Below are 17,935 nucleotides of genomic sequence, written 5' to 3'. Positions count from 1 at the left end.
TAGACTACGTCCAACTCGACGATATAGTACCAAATATGACTATTCAAATATTAATATACACGATGTCTCAATACCGATGGTAGGCCGAACTTGGCCTTACTCCCACACGTGGCATCGCGGGGAGGCTTTACGTCTGTGACTCTATTGGAGGGTAAGAAACTGGACTGAAAAGAAAGTCCTACTTTAGTAGCGCAGTATATATACGCACTATGAACAAATAGTCCCATTAGTGGTGCGGTAGCCAAATTCCTACGCGGAACTAGGACTTGTTCGTACATGTCGAGCGGTACGTTTGAACTGGGTCTGAGGGGTATGGCAGCCTGGCACCAAGGTCTCGACCAATAGTAGAATGGAGACTATTATGGGATGTTCAGTAGGCTAGAATGGACATTCAATGCATACCGTACAAGGAATATACAAGGGACATCAGGGAATATTAGAGAATATACAAATACAATTAAATATATATATATAAATAAATATATATATTCGGTTTAATCTGGCCCTTCACAACAATAATGATAAGACAACAAGGCCAGACAAAAGTAAGGATAACAAATCAATTAAAACGTGTAGAACTTGATTGACAAAGGTTTGAGATCAAGGTTTTAAACTCTGCAACAACAGAGGGGAGAATCTCAAGCGTTTAGGACTGTTGATCAACGCGGTGCAAAAACACAACAGCAGTGAATGAGAATATCTCTACCATATACTTCACTTTTGTTCCTGGTAAATATCACAATGTTTTCTATTTAGAACAGTGTAACTGAGGGGTACAATTCCCTGACTGTATTGTTAGATATGGTATTTACTACCACTACCTCTTGTACTTTAACTTCTGGCCATCCAGTACATGATATAAGTATGATGAACACTTTCCCACCTGATGAAACGAATCCACACAAATGTACAAATCGAATATTTAATATAGCAAAAGGTATATACAACGTTCACTTGTTTACACTTATGATTTGAAATATGCACTTGTATGGCAAATGAGTATTCGTAGGTAAATCAACATTGAATGTCCAATCTCTGGTTACGCAGGGAGTAAGTATACAACCTGGATATTTAGGAAACTATAGCGATGGTACTTAAATGATTATAGCTGGATACACTAAGGGGGGGGGGGGGTCCCGCTGGTTGTAAGACAGTAGGAGGGGGGGGTTAGAGAAGCCGCTGGCGGTATCCCATCTGGCCGACGGTTTCTTGGGAGAATTCAAAGTCTTGAACACGGTGCCCACAGAACCTCGGTCCGCAGACGAATACAGCTGGACCCTCTGGTGGACGGTAGCTGCCGGTCCACAACGGAGAGACGTGAGGCGACCTCACTGGTGTAGAGCGCCGTCTCACCTGGAGTCCTCTCCGGGGGGTAGTTCCAACACTCCGCAGTGTTGGCCGTTATCCATGGAATAATCAAAGCACCCAAAGCATAATCCAAGCCGTGGAAGGCTCGCCGTCGTCCGGGTAGAGTAATCCAATATACAGGTCCAGTCGCCCTGGCCCGGAGCTCCTCCGATGCAAGCACCACTAGGGGTCTGCCCAGCCTGGTTAAGCGTCCAGATAACGTCAGGAACGATGGGGGTACTGATAACTTTAGAACTCTAACCGAACGATGCACCATACATAAATAGACTATTATTAGCTTAATAGAATACGTCCAACTCGACGGTATAGTGCCAAACTATGACTATTCAACTATTAATCTACACGATATCTCAATGCCTATTCTGAGGCCAAGTAGGCCTTACTACACCACACGTGCGTCGTGGGTGAGGCTTCGCGTCTGTCACTCTGTTGGAGGGTAAAGAACTGGACTAAAAAGAGAAAGTTCTACTTTACTTGCGCCATATATATATGCGCTATGAACAAATAGTACCATTCGTATTTCGCCAGACGTATTCCTGCGCGGAACCGGGGCTTGCCACGACATGTTGGGCGGCACGATTGAACTTGAACCTAGGGGTATGGCAACCTGGCGCCAGGTTCTCGTCCAATGGTAGAATGAAACTATTATGGGCTGTTTAGTAGACTAAAGGGATATTCAGTGCATATTGTACAAGGAATATACAGGGGATATCAAACGATATACAAACACTATTTAAATATATATATATAAATAAATATATATATTCGGTTTAATCTGATCCTTCACAACAGCCGCCCCCTAATTAGTCCCACCTAATTAGCTAAGCAGAGACAGATTAACCGCACTGTCTACCACTCAAGGTCCGCTGTAAGGGTCAGTCAACTCACAAAGTCATGGGGTCATGGTCATCATCGATAGTATCTGGGAGTCGGGGCAGTTCTATGAGCCTCGCCACGGGTCGTGTGTAAGTGCGCCCTTGGACGAGTACTTCAGCTGCTCGGACCTTGCCATCGGCACCGGTGATCACTTTGCTTACGCGGCCAGCCGGCCACATAGCCCTGGGCAGTGACTGGTCGACAATCATGACGACTGTTCCTTCTGTCAAATTGTCTCTCTCTTTTACCCACTTCTGGCGGGTCTGTAGAGACGGTAGGTAGTGGAGTAGGAAGCTGCTCCAAAACTTGTCAGCTAGTACTTGACTGTACCTCCACATTCTTTGGCCGTTCGCTTCTTCAGGCCTGTACATTGTCTGGGGTAGCGCGGGGTCCAGCCGCCCCATTAGGAGTGTGTTGGGGGTGACTGGGTCGACATCTGCTACATCACTTGAGACGTATTTCTTTATGATCAGCTCTGTGACCTTGTGTCGGCTGTTCAAGACGATCGGGTACTTAATATCATCCGGTAGATCGGGGGCTCTCCGCAGGCGACCACCCACTCTGATGAGATTATGGGCGTCACTCTCTGGTGCCAGGTGGAGCAGTCTGCTGTCTGATGGGACGGGGTTTCCTCCCTGTAGACAGTCTAGCTCATCGGGGAACGAGTCTCTCTGGGCTCGTTGTAGTAGAAGAAGTTCTGCTTCTTCGTAGTCAGCTGCTGACATGTCAGTGGTGGACTGAATCTCTGGGTGGTGCCGCAGGAATGTTCTTTGCTGCGCACTCGCTAGGGTAATGCAGTCATCTATGTTGGGGTCTGTGGAGGCGACTGTGCTCAGTCCACAGAACATAGGTTTCTTGTTCTCAGCCTCCTCGTTACTTGCTTCCCGTGGGGTGGGCGTAGGCCACTCTCCTTCCGGGAGCTTGAGGAATTCTGGTCTGTCACTGTAGATGTTGTGACGGGTTAGGTCATCCAGAGACATTCCCCGGGTGATGACGTCAGCTGGGTTGTGTTTGGTGTCCACATACCGCCAGCTCGCTGCTTCTGTTAGCTCTTGAATATCGGTGACTCTGACTCCCACGAAGACTTTGTATCTGCATGAATCAGACTTGATCCATGTGAGTACTGTCGTGGAATCTGACCACAAGATTGTTCTGTGCACCGGAATGGTGAGTTCGCGTTGGATTAACGTGGCTAGATGCGCTCCTGCTAGGGCTGCGCAGAGCTCTAGACGTGGGATAGATTGTTGCTTACGTGGGGCTATTCTTGAGCGGGCCAGGATGAAAGCAGTGTGTATCTTTCCTCCCTTCTCTTGGGCACGCAAGTAGGCCACCGATCCATAGGCTACTTCGGAGGCGTCGCTGAAGACGTGTAGATCAATCTCGCATGTCTCTGGCCTCACTGTGGATGGGAAGTAGCTGCGGCGTATATTGACGCCTGGGAGTGAGCAGAGTTCCGTCTCCCACTCTCTCCATGTTGAGGCAAGGTGTGCGGGTATTGGGTCGTCCCAGCCCTGGTCCTTGTCCCATAGTGCTCGTACAATCATCTTTGCCCTGGTGGTGTAAGGTAGAATACATCCCAACGGGTCATATTGTCTGGCGAGTGTTCTGTACACACTCCGTCTGGTGGTCGGTATCGCCGTCGACCTTCCCTGCTCTGGAGCCAAGGGTTTGTGTCTATAGTGGAGCGAGTCTGTTTTGAAGCGCCAGACTAGTCCTAGTGTCATTTCTTGGGCTTCTCCTGGGATGGTCGCCATCCAGGTTTCGCTGCTGGCAGCCTTGTCCGCGGGGGAGAGGCTGCGCAATACGTGCGGGTCACTGCTGGCCCACTGCCTGAGATCAAAGCCGCCTTTGATCAGGGAGGCGCGTAACTTGATTAGGAGAGCCTCGGCTTCTTCTTGAGTCGAAACGCTTTGTAAACAGTTGTCCACGTAGAAACTGTTCTTCACACTGTGTTGGACCTCTTCATCTGCTGTTGGGTCCTCTGCGACGTGTTTCTGTAGTGCAAATGTAGCACAGCACGGGCTGCATGTGGTTCCGAAGGGGAGTACTTCCCACTGGTAGATGGCTGGGTTCTCATCTCCGATCCTCTCTCTCCATAGGAACCGTAGCAGGGGCTTGTCCTCCTCTACTAGTCTCACCTGCAAGAACATCCCTTTGATATCCCCGCTGATAGCCACCTTGTCCTGGCGGAAGCGCAGTAGCACGCCTAGTAGGGAGGGGCCGAGTGTGGGGCCGGGCAAGAGCTCTTTATTCAGATTTTGGGATCCGATCTGGTAGCTGCAGTTAAACACAATGCGATCCTTGCCGTTGTGATGGACCTTGTGATGCGGCACGTACCATGATTCGGTCGTCTGATCGGCCTCTTTAATGTCAATCTTTGTTACGTGTCCCGCTGTGATTAGCTTCTCAATCTCAGCGCGGTACACACTCTCTTGAGCGGGGTCATTGGCTAGGCGCCGCTCCGTGTTCAATAGATAGCGCTCCGTGGCGTCTTTCTTTGCGTGAAAGGTGGGCATTCCCTCTCGCCTCAGGAGTGGAGTTGCGTATCTCATCACTCCGCCGACTGTGACTCTCTTTGTCCCCTGCTCGAGTAGGTTGATGGCGTAAATGTCTTCTTTAGAACGAATATCTTTCTTTTCGTTCTGAAAGGGCATTGTCTCTAGTGTCCATAGCCTCTCGACATGCTGCAGGAGAGTGGTGTCTTCTTCTGTCGTTCTGGAGTGGAGGCAGCTAGTGGCTGCTGTTCGGTTGAGAGGTTTAGCGAGGGGGCCTTGTAGGGTCCACCCTAGGCGGGTCTCGACTGCTGCAGGACAGCCTCGGGGTCCTGTATGGACCCGGTCAATCGGGACTATGAGTTCTGCATGGTCGGAGCCTATCAGCAGGGTCGGGGTAGCGCCGTCTATGAGCGGGATAGGTAATTGGCGCAGGTGCACATATTTATCCATCAACTTGGCGACAGGGTAGGTGTACTGCGATAGTCCTATTTCTTGGCTGGTGAAAGCATTTGTAATCTTGTACCGTCGCTCTGGCTGCCCGTTTGCTGCGATAGTGAAGGAGACATTCTCGCCCTTTATCGTCTTTAAATCTCTTCTTATTGTCCGAATCGTCATTTCGTTCTTGCTCCCCCGCAGTCCCAGCTGGGCCGCAGCGGACGCGAGCAGAAGGGTCTTCTCTGACCCGTCATCAAGGACGGCGTAAGTGTCCATGACTTTATCTTGGTAGCTCAATGTCACACGGACTACCTTTAAGAGCACTTGGGCGCCGCTGCTGCTGGCGGGGTCAATGTACATGACACTTGCCTTGGTGCCGCTCGATGGTGCAGGTGGAGGCCGTCTTCTGTTACTGTCGTGTAGTATATCTAGATGGGCTCCATCGCACCGACTGCACCTTTTCTTTAGGCGGCATTCGGCTGCCATGTGTGGCCGCGCACATCGGTAACAGCGCCTGTTGGACTTTATCCATTGACTCACTTCTTCTGCATTCATCTTTGTGAATAGGTCACATTGTGACAGCCAGTGTTCTTTCTCACAGTAGGGACACGCTATCTTCCACTTCTCTTTTCTCGAGGGGGTGCTGTGACTCTTACTGCTCGGTACTGACTCTGATTGGTGCATGACAGTCACCGATCTTCTTCCATCATTTATTCTCCTGGGTCCCTCTCTGGAGCTTGGCGTGCTCCGCTCGAATGTATCCAGTCGTAAGCTGCTGACTTCTCTCGCCAGGAAGTCGGCTAGATCAAGGAGGGATGGCTCGGGGCCGTTGGGATCCCGGTAGTCTCTCTGCCGCCTAAAACGCTCCTGTCTTGCGGGTGGCAGCTTCTCCAAAATCCTCTCGACGTTAGAGTTGGCGTATAGCTCATGCATGCCCTTTTCCCGTTGCGCTCCCAGCATCCCTACCAGGGACTGCACTTTGATTGACAGGTCGTCTAATGAGCGATTGTCTGTGGCTGGGGGTAGGCGATCAATATGCCTTATCTCTTGGATTACGTAATCCCATATACGTCCATATCTCTGGTCCAGCGCCGCTAGGGCCGCTGTGTATGGTGTCGAAGAGGTGGCATAGGCTAGCGCTATATTGTGCGCTCGCGGTACTTTCAGGTGCTTCAGTAATATTGCATACTTGTGGCGTTCATCAGAGACATCCACCATCATTGTCTCTAAGCACATCCGGAGCTCCGTGTACTGTGCTCGACTCTCATAGGCGAAGTCTGGAAATGACGGCGTGGCAATGTATGACGCCGTGGATGGCTGATACATCGGCGAGCGTTGGGGGAGAGACCTCCTGGGCGAGTCCCCTCTTGCGCCTCGCTGTGGGCTGGTACTGACAGGGTACCATGGCCCGCTGGTCCAGGTGCTATTCCTCGGGGCTGGTCGTGCATCGTGCTCACCCGTGAATAGAGTCGGGGGTCTGTAGCGCAGCGCCGCGGGGGTATAGCCTGGACTGTACTGGACCTCCTGGTCCGGTGGAGTACTGTGCTGTCGTCGGGCTTGGTTCTCCTCCTCTCCCTCTTCTTCCTCTATCAGATCTTCCAGATCCTGTAATCGTTTATTTAGCTTCTCCGCAGTGTATGCCGCTCCTTCCTTGTAGCTGGGTCTCGCTTGGACCGGTCTGGGAAGGGGGTCTGCGGGGGGTCTAGGCTCGGTCTGTTGGTCAAGTTCAGGGTCGCTTGCTCGTTGAGGAGACGCTGCCCTTGACTGTTGTCTCGACGAGTTCCTTGAACCCCTGGCGGAGGGAGAGGGTGTTGCCTTGCGGATCAGCTGCTCCATTAGCTGCGCTTGTAACTTGTCGCGCTCGACTTCGCGCTTGGTGAGATCTGCTTCTCTTTGGGCACCGGCAGCGGCGCGCTGGGCGTCGGTCCGGTCTCTTGCCATATTCTCTTCCGTCTGAAGGCGTCTCATCTCCAGGCGTGTGCGCTCTTCTTCGCTCCGTTGTTGCGCTTGGAGTTGTTCGCGCTCGCTGAGCGCCTGTGCTTGGAGACGGTCGCGTTCACCCTGAAGTCGATCGCGTTCGGTAGAGGCTGTCAGGCTGACGAGGAACGCCTGTTGTAACATCCTCTCCGCTTCGCTGGGGGAAGGCGGTTGTGGAGGTGAGCCGCTCCTGCGTGAGCCGCTCCTGGGGGTACTCGTTGGGGAGTCCTGGAGCTCTATTTCCTCGGCGCTCTCCTCCTCCTCTTCCGTGCAGAGTTCTCTCTCTGTAGGGTTGTCTTCCTCCCGGGGGTGGTCGGGAACTACTTCTTCTGTAGTGGCGGGGGGTAAAGGCATGTCCGCTCCCTCCTGGTCCCCACCGTGAGCTTGGTCAGTTATATTAGGACCTACTAGGGCCTCTGTGGTCGGGGAAACCTGGTCGTTAAGGTCAGACATAATTTTACTTTCTACTTTTACCGCGTTTACCGTTTGTCGAAGGCTAGGTAGTTGACTGACAGTGTAATCCTCTAAGTACTGAGGTGGCTGTTGTCTGCGCCGCGGGCGTTCTAGGTTAGGAGGACCGTTTCGTGGAGTGTTCATCATAGGCCATTTCAATATTAATAACACTATATTAATATTACACTAGTTACCCTCCGGCTCGAAGGACCAATTGTAACTGAGGGGTACAATTCCCTGACTGTATTGTTAGATATGGTATTTAATACCACTACCTCTTGTACTTTAACTTCTGGCCATCCAGTACATGATATAAGTATGATGAACACTTTCCCACCTGATGAAACGAATCCACACAAATGTACAAATCGAATATTTAATATAGCAAAAGGTATATACAACGTTCACTTGTTTACACTTATGATTTGAAATATGCACTTGTATGGCAAATGAGTATTCGTAGGTAAATCAACATTGAATGTCCAATCTCTGGTTACGCAGGGAGTAAGTATACAACCTGGATATTTAGGAAACTATAGCGATGGTACTTAAATGATTATAGCTGGATACACTAAGGGGGGGGGGGGGGGGTCCCGCTGGTTGTAAGACAGTAGGAGGGGGGGGTTAGAGAAGCCGCTGGCGGTATCCCATCTGGCCGACGGTTTCTTGGGAGAATTCAAAGTCTTGAACACGGTGCCCACAGAACCTCGGTCCGCAGACGAATACAGCTGGACCCTCTGGTGGACGGTAGCTGCCGGTCCACAACGGAGAGACGTGAGGCGACCTCACTGGTGTAGAGCGCCGTCTCACCTGGAGTCCTCTCCGGGGGGTAGTTCCAACACTCCGCAGTGTTGGCCGTTATCCATGGAATAATCAAAGCACCCAAAGCATAATCCAAGCCGTGGAAGGCTCGCCGTCGTCCGGGTAGAGTAATCCACTATACAAGTCCAGTCGCCCTGGCCCGGAGCTCCTCGGATGCAAGCACCACTAGGGGTCTGCCCAGCCTGGTTAAGCGTCCAGATAACGTCAGGAACGATGGGGGTACTGATAACTTTAGAACTCTAACCGAACAATGCACCATACATAAACTATATAAGACTATTATTAGCTTAATAGAATACGTCCAACTCGACGGTATAGTGCCAAACTATGACTATTCAACTATTAATCTACACGATATCTCAATGCCTATTCTGAGGCCAAGTAGGCCTTACTACACCACACGTGCGTCGTGGGTGAGGCTTCGCGTCTGTCACTCTGTTGGAGGGTAAAGAACTGGACTAAAAAGAGAAAGTTCTACTTTACTTGCGCCATATATATATGCGCTATGAACAAATAGTACCATTCGTATTTCGCCAGACGTATTCATGCGCGGAACCGGGGCTTGCCACGACATGTTGGGCGGCACGATTGAACTTGAACCTAGGGGTATGGCAACCTGGCGCCAGGTTCTCGTCCAATGGTAGAATGAAACTATTATGGGCTGTTTAGTAGACTAAAGGGATATTCAGTGCATATTGTACAAGGAATATACAGGGGATATCAAACGATATACAAACACTATTTAAATATATATATATAAATAAATATATATATTCGGTTTAATCTGATCCTTCACAACAAACAGAAAAGATTGAATGTGAAACGCCAATAAACAAGATAAACAAATCAAAACGACTAAACAGATGACGAAACAAATAGTTCAGGAACAAACGAGAGAGAGAGAGAGAGAGAGAGGTGAGCTTTTTTATACATGGACCCGGGGACAGAATTATGCGATGCATGATACCCCCTACTGTGCATACGTTACTAGTTTCCTTCTGTACTGTGTGGTATTTGTTCATTTTTAAGGCCCTTACTAGGGATGCTCGATATTGGCTTTTTTACCGATACCGATATACCGATATTGTCCAACTCTTAATTTCCGATACCGATATCAACCGATACCGATATATGCAGGGTTTCCCCCCCCCAAAAAACTGAATAATTTCAGGTAATTAACATTACATATCTCTTGTTGTGGAATTAACACAGCATTATGCAAACTTTTGACAATAAATAAAATGAGAATTTGTTCTTACTTGCTTGCCTGGGTAAATAAAGGTTATATAAAAAAAATAAAAATGAAAACCGATACCGATATTTTCCGATATCACATTTTAATGCCGATATCGGCCGATAATATCGGACATCCCTAGCCCTTACTGGTAAGCTACTTCCGTACCCACCGGGGTCCATCGGGGCGCGTGCGGGAGCCTATGGCTTCGGCTGGGCCTTTCCCAGACCTTTCCTGGAGTTGGGTGCTGGTTTCCTGCGTGTGCTTTGATGGATTTTGGTTGGTTTTCATCGTTGGGCTCCCTCGGTTCGCTAGCGTTTTGGGGATTTATTGTGTGTGTGGGGGGGGGGGGGGGGGGGGGCTCGCTACGGCTTCTGCTGTGTTTCGGGGGGTGGTGTCGCGATGTCGTCGCGGGCCGCCCCGTGGTGCTGCATCTCATCAATGGAGACGTCGCTCTGTTGCCACAGCTGTAGTGCAGAGAGCTGAGTGTGTGTTTTTTTTTTTTTTTTCGAGGTGCTAGAAGTTGATTGAACATTGATGGGTTTTATAGTCACCTATAGCAACAACAGCAGCTACGCTCACAAGTGCTTTGCCTCAAACGCTTGCCGGTTGAAGAAGCTATTGACACGCTGCCTCATGCGCATACATTTTTCTCTACCTGCGACTGTTTGAATCTAATACATCTTGACCTTTCAAGTGGCTTCCAGCATTCATTATTGTGCGTGTGCGTGTGCGTGTGTGTGTGTGTGACGTGTGTGTGTGTGTGTGTGTGTGTGTGTGTGTGTGTGTGTGTGTGTGTGTGTGTGTGTGTGTGTGTGTGTGTGTGTGTGTGTGTGTGTGTGTGTGTGTGTGTGTGTGTGTGCGTGCGTGCGTGCGTGCGTGCGTGCGTGCGTGCGTGCGTGCGTGCGTGCGTGAGTGTGTGTGTGCACTCTAAGCTCAGAGAAGTGGGGCATAAAAAAAAATATTGTTTGGTTCCTGTTGGTTGTCAGTTAAGGCCATGGATAGGTAGGGAATTTATTTAACTTTTTCCCACAGCGACTATGGATAGGGAATTTCTTTTTTTCATTCATACATTGTTGTGTTAATACCTTCGAGAATATAACTATGTTTTTAAGCTTTTCTGCTGTAATTCCAAAAACGCTAGTTATAGGCCCTGACGTATATGATAGATTATCGATTGGCGTTTCTTTCCTATACACTCTATATTAAAAAATTCAAATGTATATGATCGGTATACATTATGCTTCATCATGCGTGAAGGAAAGGGGGGGGGGGTCGTTTATAATTCCCTGACCGTCAGTAACGGCATTATTTACTATGGGTTGATATATTGATCAGATTGATTGCAAACAAAGAAATGTACAATCGGGCTGAAAATAACGTTAGTGTCCTCTTACCGTTCGCCGATGAGACTGGAGGAAAAAGATCCTAATTATTTGACGTCGATCTCCTATATCCATTTCCGGTTTGTATGGCGCAATAAACGCCGAAATCATATCGATTATTGCGTTTCGAAAGCGATCCAAATGCACTCGTGTGTTTGTCTGGACCCACGTAACAAGATATGACTGCGGGAGGGATTTCCTCGATGCACCGATCGCCACTTCCTGTTTGACGTGAGTGTAACTCGCCCGACCATCCACCAGGCGGCAGTATTGAGGCGTTGCAATCTCAGACAGGGTGCCGCTGCAGTCCGGAGGGAGGCTGGATGAATTATGAATGCCATGGCGAAAAAATTAAATATTGATCCCAAAAACGATTTACGCCGTTGTTGGCGTTCAACGCATCGCGGGCAATAGCGTCTTACGCCGTTTATGGCGCACAATGTGTTAAAACAGCACACCTCCCAGCTGCTTCTATAGAAAGTAGGTTAAACAATTAAATGTTCAACTTTTTTTTTTTTTGTGACCAACTTTTTATTTTGTCTTTTTTTAAAACAAGTTCAGAGGAAGGACATTCACATCAGCATTTCATATTAATTCACACAGTGGCATACAAAGTGTCTTTTCAGTATATATTGTCCGTCAGTATATTCATATACTGTGTAGCCTGCCTGTTGCAGTTGTGACAGTCTTTTCCTCCGTTCTGGCGGTCCTGTGGCTGCGAGACAGCCCAGGTCGCTTCTTAACCCCACTCCCAGCCCCCCGGGTTTGCATAGACATTTTAGGAGAGGGGGAAACCTTGATGCATACATGTATAGGATACTCTTAATTAGAAAATAAATCATAATTATGTTTGTTAGATAACCAAGTAATAGGGAAAAATACAATACAATTTAGAAACAACCACAACAAATTATAGCAGTAAACAGAAAAGGAAAAGATAAATGGAAAAGATAAATGGAAACAACAGCAACATGATTTTTGTTCATTCTCTGGTGTCAAGGTACAAGTGTTCAACCTAGTGGAGTACTGATTTTACCTTCTGGGCCGCAGTAAGTAATATTTGGATTGATTCTGTCCTTGCTCCCTGTGCTCTAGCACTGGATGCCTCTAATCTCAATACTTCGTAGAAGGACAGTTTCCAACGGTAAATATTGAGACTATGGGGTGGTTTCCATCTCATTACGAGCATTTTCTTTGCTGCCGTTAAACCGGCCAGAAACACTCTCTTTTTGTGAGGTGTTAATTTTAGAGATGAATCATCATTTAATAATAAAATGTGTGGCAAACAAGGTATGTTTATCTCTGTTATATTAGTGAGAAATAATGCAATTTTGGCCCAAAAAGCGAGTACTCCTGGACATTCCCACATCATATGTATGTATGTTCCTATAACTTTTTGCGGACATAAAGCACATAGAGGACTTTGTAATATTTTTATTTGACAGAGTTTCCTGGGTGACAGATACAATCTTTGTATCATTTTGTAATGAGTTAATTGGTTATTATAATTACGAGAGGTTAGTGGAATATTATCCCATACATTCTGCCAATTTATGCAGGCATTGTAATTCTTTAAGTCTATGTTCCAGACAGTGGTATTACCTGTAGTTCTGTTTAGTTTTCCTTGTATTTTATTATATAACCCAGAAACAAAACCATTTTTAACATTTATGCCATTCACTATATTCATTAAAGGGTGACCTGGTAAAGGCTGATTCCATGGGACACCATAAGTGCGCATTGCAGTGCGTAACTGTAAATAAAAAAAGAAGGATGTACTAGGGACATTATAGATTTGTTTGAGCTCTTGAAATGATCTGAGACCGTATTCACTGTATATGTCCGATAGTTTGTGAATACCTTGTCTTTGCCAATTGGGAAATGTAGCTGGTTTCCCTCCCAACAGTAAGAAGTTGTTATCAAAAATAGGGGTATCTATGTGCCATTTTGTGTTCCACTGTCCCGTTTCGGCAATATATTTCCAGACGTAAATTGAATGTGCTATAATTGGGCCGAATTTAGTACGGCAAAAGCTTGGGGATAGACCAGAAAAGAGTATATCTTTGAATGTATATGGAGATACAATGTGCCTCTCCATATTCACCCATGGTATGTCAGAATCATTATTGAACCATCTTAGCAACGGTCTGAGCATAAAAGAAAAATAGTACTGTTCAAAATTAGGAACAGCTAGCCCTCCTGCTTTCCTACTGTTTTGGAGTGTGGAATTGCTGATTCGTGGATGTTGTTCACGCCATATAAATTTGAATACTAGTCCCTGTAGCTTCTCCCAAAATCCTGGAGGTGGCGGTAAATGAATCATGCTTACCAGAAAATTGATCTTAGGGAGAATGTGGGTCTTGACTACTGAAAGCCTGACTGAAAATGGGATTAATAATAGTGACCAACGGTTTAACTCGTCAGATATTACCTTCTTAAGGCTCTTGTAATTTTTTGACACAATTTTGTCAATGGATGTGTATATATCTATACCTAAATATCTGAAACCAGAGCCCACTGGTATTTCTGTATGTAGTTGGGGACTACTTGCTGCTGTATTTAGGGGAAGTAAAATTGATTTATTCAGGTTGATCTTGTAGCCTGAAATAAAACTAAAATGTTTAATAGTGTCTAGGACTACAGGTAGGGACCGTGGTGTATTGTCAAGAAATAATAACAGATCGTCTGCGTACAGACAAATTTTATGGTAGGTGTTATTTACTATTATGGGTTTTATTTCGGCACAATTTCTAATTTTTTGGGCCAAGGGTTCAAGAGATAACGCAAATAATAATGCGGAGGCGGGGCAACCCTGCCTGACGCTACGTCTGATAGGGAAGGGTGTGGAACACTGATTGGATGTGATAACCATGGCCGTTGGATTATGATATAAGATTTTGAGCATATTTATAAATGTGTCTCCAAATGCCATATTCTTCATGGTGTGCCATAAGTACTCCCATTCCAGCCTATCGAAGGCCTTTTCGGCGTCAAGGGACAACACTGCACATGGTGATATTTTTGGAGCTTTGTCAATAATGTGTAACAATCGTCTTAAATTATCTGATGCAAATCTTTGTTTAACAAATCCAGTTTGGTCTGGGTGGACCAATATTGGCAGTATCGTCTCTAGACGTCGTGCGAGGACCTTGGCATATAATTTTAAGTCTCCATTAAGAAGGGACAATGGACGATAGTTAGCACAGATGTTTCCATCCTTTCCCTTTTTCTGTATCAGTGTGATAATTGCTGTACTTATGTCTCTATTAAAACTCCCTTTCATAATGGCTTGTTGGAACATCTCGAGTAGTAATGGACCCAACTCTTTCCAAAAGGTCAAGTACAGCTCCGGTGGGATACCATCGAAACCTGGTGATTTCCCCTGTTTCATTTCTTTCAGTGTATCGTAAAGTTCCTCCAGGGTAAAGGGAGAATCTGTTGAGGTTATTTGTTGCTCTGTTAATTTAGGTAGATCCAAGTCTTCAAAAAAGGAGTCTAAATCAGCTTTTGAGAATTGAGCTTCAGATGAATACAATTGTTGATAGAAAAGTTTAAATTCTAGATTTATTTTGGCCGGATCGTTTACCATCGCTCCTTCTTTATTTAGGATTGATGTGATGTCTGCTTTCTGTTCATTATATTGGATTTTCCTAGTCAACACAAAGCTTGGATTATTTCCATTCAAATACTCAGTTTGCCTCGCTCTGTGAGCTAGGAACTCTGCTTTTTGTGCCATTAGAGCATTTAGTTCAGACTTCGCTTTCCAAAGCTCCCTTTCTCTTTCTTGATCGTAGTTGTTTTGTTGTTCTGCAGTTAGCAATGAGTGTCTATTTTCCAATCTGGATATTTCTTGATGGTGGGCTTTGTTACGTGCTGAAGCAAATGATATTGTATTATTGCGAATAAAGCCTTTAGTTGCATCCCATAGAAATCTTATATCTGTAACACTATTTTTATTGATATTGATAAAAAGGTTGAAGTCTGATCTAAATTGCTCACAGAATGATGGATCCTGCAGTAATGTTAAATAAAATTTCCATCTAGTAGCACGTTTTGGACAATTTTCAATTGTATATACACACAGATTGGCATGGTGATCTGATAAAGACATGTTGATAATGTCCGTTTTTTTAATACAGTGTAAAATATTAGCAGATATTAGTATATAATCTATTCTTGAAAATGTTTTATGTCTATTTGAAAAGAAGGTGTATTGTTTTAAACTTGGGTTATAATTTCTCCAAACATCTATCAATGAGTGATTTGACACCAGATTTTTAAATGCTGTAGTGGATGAATTAACTGAGGTTGGACCTGACTTATCCAAGCCTGGTGATAAAACTGTATTCATGTCTGCACCAATAATTATTCCACAATCTGAATACTTTTGTAAGGTCTTTGTTAGTTGGGCATAGAATGCAGAGTCATAAGTGTTAGGGGCATATGCTGATAGCAGCAATATCTCTTTGTCACCTAGAATGCCCTTTACATAAGTGACTCTGCTAGGGGTGGACGGTATAAACGGTATACGGTATAAACGGTATGAATTTGCTCTACGGTATGGATTTTGCCTATACCGTGTAACCGGTAGTGCAGCTCTAAAATAGCAATGACGTCATGTAACCACTGCGCGACTATTTCACTCGCATTTGCCCCTAAAAATAGATAGAATTAGTCATAGATAATAGATATGTGCGAACTGGAAAAAGTTATTTAGGAGGCTTCGCGCAGTGGGCGTGCCAGCCCCTCCCGCACGCATGTAAACACGGATCTAGTAGTCTAGTGGGACGGGACACGGGAGCTCAGCTGTCGGCGGCGTCTCCCTGAGCTAACGTTAGCTTAGCTACCGTTACAAAATGACCCAGTCAACTATTCACTTTTAGTTTAATACATGATGAGGCATTGTCTAACCGAACGGTATCTAGTCGGCCAGCTACCGATAGCTCCTGACATCAACAAACGCTCCATCAAGTCTAGTAGAGTAGACGTGTATGATAGCTCCGTTAGCCGTTAGCTCACGTTAACGCAAGTAAGTTCACCGTTCAAAACGAAATGTCCCATTGAACTAAATAATTCACTGAGGCGTTGTATTAACGTTATATATCCGGCTAGCAGTAGCTACAGATAGCTCCTGATATCAATGTCTTATAACACTGATTCGATGCGTATTCGAGCTGAGGGCTTGATGAGCACAGTTAAGTAACGTTATGCCAATAGGGTCCAGGTGCAGCGCCGGAGAATCAGCTGGATACTATTGGGCTGGCCGTAGCTCTGCTCGAGGCTACTCGAGTAGCTGGAGGCTACTAGAGTACACACAGACAGTGGAGCTTGTTGCGTGGTGGCGATGTCTCGCAGATAATACAAGTACAAGTCTAATTATATAATATATATATTTTATAAAAAAATATATATATATATATATATATATATATATATATATATAAAATAAAAAAAATTTTTTTATCAAAAACGATGATACCGTGATATATACCGTTACCGTCTATGCTTCAAATTATACCGTGATATAAATTTTAGACCATACCGTCCACCCCTAGACTCTGCCATCTGAATCATTCCCTTTCTCAATAGTATTGAAATTAAGTTTTCTAGATATTAGAATTAATACTCCTTTTGTTTTATTAATAGCAGATGAGGAAGAAACGACTATGTATCTAATGTTCTACTTTCTATAGAAGCATCTAAGAATGAAGTGAGCGTGTGTTATTGGAATGATTGATTGATTGATTGATTGAAAATTGTATTAATGTCTGCCTTGTTTCAAACTGGTTATGCTTTGGCCCTCTTTAGAAGTCGGTTATGCTTAGAGTTTATCTTTAGAGCAGGGCGATAGACCACAAGCCCTGATTCCAAACTCTAAGCATAACCGACTTCAAAAGAGGGCCAAAGCATAACCAGTTCGAAACGAGGCGGACATTAATAAAATGTTCAATCAATCAATCAATCATTCCAATAACACACGTTCACTTCATTCTTAGATGCTTCTATAGAAAATAGGTAAAAAAATAAAAATAATTTTTTTTTTTTTTTTTTTAACCTACTTTTTCTGCTGATGGTTTTGTGAATAAATCCCCATTATGCTTCAATTAATGTGTGTTTATCGTATAGCAATAAGGTTGGAGGAATCAACAATTGTATAAAGATGTAAGCACTGTCTATCTGTAATAAAATGTTCAATCAATCAATCAATCAATCAAACCAATAACACACACTCACTTCATTCTTGCCTTGAAACAGCGCACCTCCGAGCTGCTTCCACACGGAGGCAACTTCTCCTCTTTTTTTAACTACTTTTTCTGCGCATGGTTTTGTCAATAAATCTTCAATTAATGTGTGTTTATTGTATAGCAATAAGGTTGGATGAATGCGCCAATTGTATAAAAGACAGTACACCACGCGCAGTTGTGCGTTATGAGAATTAGAGCATGCCTAACGACCAGGGGTGTAGCTCCAGATTCTGGGCCCCCTGAAAGAATGTATTTGTAGGCCCCCAGTGAATGCGAGCGCGCGTAACCGCGCGAGCGAAATTTTTTTGTGCCATTTTTTTATTGATGAAAACGCATAATATGGTTTTTACCTATACATTCGGATCAGCTGTTCAGCACCTGCACTGTTGGTGGGTGAGCCTAGTAAAGGATGTCGCATTGCGTTCATCTTCAATGAATGGACCAATGCAATAGTCTACCAAAGCCCCCCCCTCTCTCTCTATATATCTCACACACACACACACACACACACACACACACACACCACACACACACACACACACACACACACACACACACACACACACACACACACACACACACACACGCTTCAGAAACAAACATAGCATCAATGAGAGCATCAATAATACACCTGAGTGATGTCTA

At 45.4% G+C, this 17,935-nt stretch overlaps 1 protein-coding gene across 1 annotated transcript in view; it reads left to right on the top strand.

The window, feature by feature from the left end:
* The window catches only part of hectd2 (HECT domain containing 2), a gene marked incomplete at its 5' end in the record, with an annotated part of 134,343 nt that overhangs the window by 22,797 nt on the left and 93,611 nt on the right, over positions 1 to 17,935 (top strand).

This window comes from Notolepis coatsorum, assembly GCF_963971535.1.
Source record: "Notolepis coatsorum genome assembly, chromosome: 9".
NCBI classification, from domain to species: Eukaryota; Metazoa; Chordata; class Actinopteri; order Aulopiformes; family Paralepididae; genus Notolepis; species Notolepis coatsorum.
The sequence above is the reverse complement of the archived record's forward strand: the minus strand, read 5'-3'. Positions and strand labels throughout refer to the sequence as shown.